Source organism: Cupressus sempervirens, chromosome 11 (assembly GCF_028749045.1).
Source record: "Cupressus sempervirens isolate cs-2001-9-10 chromosome 11, ASM2874904v1, whole genome shotgun sequence".
Taxonomy (NCBI): Eukaryota; Viridiplantae; Streptophyta; class Pinopsida; order Cupressales; family Cupressaceae; genus Cupressus; species Cupressus sempervirens.
Window position 1 is genome coordinate 579,830,236 of NC_143128.1, and position 1,955 is coordinate 579,832,190.

Below are 1,955 nucleotides of genomic sequence, written 5' to 3' on the forward strand. Positions count from 1 at the left end.
GTGAGGTTGTTGCAAATCCTCTTAATGAAATTATTACAATCTTGGGAATTAGTGTTAATGGAGACAAGTATAATGTTGCAAGTGCTCTTTTTCATGTCGAACATCGTATTGTATTAGCAAACCCATATTTTGAATTCAATAATTTCATAGAAAATTTTGAATAAATTCAAAAATTGAATAGGAAAAAAAAAGGCATTCAAGAAGGATGTAATTGGTGTAGCTCATTTTCAAGAATCTGCATTGAGTGGGATATTTCTAACATATAACCCAAATAAACAAATGATGGAGTTCATGATTGTTTCACCCCCATAACTAGATAAAATAAACTAAAGTGTGAGATAAATCCACCATATTTTCCTTTTAGCACCCTATCAATGATTTTCTCTGAAGTTAAAAAATGTGGACAAAGTCAGTGTAGCAAAGAAGAGAAAATTTGTGGTTTGAATTTCACCATTCAAGATGGAGAGAGAGAGAGAGAGAGAGAGAGAGGGGGGGGGGGGGTTGAAGAAGGTAATTGAAAAGTTACAAGAAGACCAAGAAAATACAAAGGAAAAGGATAAAGTAGCAAATAACAGGTGCAAATAAATAGAGAAAAGGATAAGAAATTCTTCCTCTCGAGATGCAACTATACAACTAGAAAATATGGAGGCAAAAATGAAAATTCTAAGGGAACAATTGGAAGGAAGCAATAGAAAACTAAGTGATATAATATGGAGAGAGAGGAAGAACTCAAGAAGTTGAAGAAACAATAGGAAGAAATAAATAAATAACTTAGTGATACTCATGTTAATATAGATGTGGATGTAAAATTCAAAGAACTTGAGAAAGAAATGGAAGAAAGCAATAAAAAACTTGAGAATGAAAGAGAATCTTCAATAGATATTTCCAAAAATTTAGAGTCTAATAGACACACAATCACTAACTTAAATAAGGAATTGGAGAATGAGAGAAAAAAGTATTAATGGAAAGGGAAAGCAAAGGAAATGAAGAAACGAAGTAAAAATAAGTTATCATAATTGGTGCAAGAAGTAAAAAAGGAAAATAAAATAATCACAACCTAGGAAAATAGCTTAAATGAGTCAAATGACAAAATTATAAAATCAGTCAAGAAAATTAAAGAAAAATCTAGTATGGAATTATGTCAAATGTTGATAGGTTGTGTGATTGGTTTGGATTGCATCAGTGTTCAAGTTGTTTATGGGGATATAAAAGATTAGGTTGAGAAGACCAAAGACCATTTTAAGCTTGAGAAGACTAAAAGATAGATAACACACATAATCAACACAAAATGTGATAGGTATTTGGTAATAAATAGAGTTCAAGACTGTATATATTCATGCATAAATAAAGGCATTGAAACTATCATTAAAAAGTTCCAAAGTATAAGGGAAGGAGAGGAATATTTGAACTCATTTGGGAGAAATTTTTCCACTATAAATGATAGAGAAAAATTAATGATAGGTCATTGTTTTCCTAACCCTTTCCCTAGTAACTTATCAACGAAATTCATTGGAAGAGAAGCTTACCAAAAAGAGTTGGACTCCAAAAAGAGGTTTGAAGTAATCAAGTTTCCTCATGATACAACTCTTGAAGGTATATTAAATCACATCAAACCATTGGAAAATATTAATGCACTAATGGATGTAGCATTGATTTCAAGTAAATCATCCAAATATTGATGTCTGAAAAAGTTGTAGGTCATCTACTATAACATAACAAATGTTCAGATTCTAAACAAAGCATAACTATACATCCTTAAAAAGATGAAAAAATCTTCAATCATCTCATAAGACATCAATCAAAGTATGTGAAACTTGGAAAGTAATTTTAACCATCTTTATAGTGTATATTTTATTTCTACTTCTAATGGTTTGGTATGAGTTTAAAGTTTGAACTTCATTTCTTGAACATGATAAACATAATAGAATCTAAGAAGGCTTGTCAAATGCAAATGA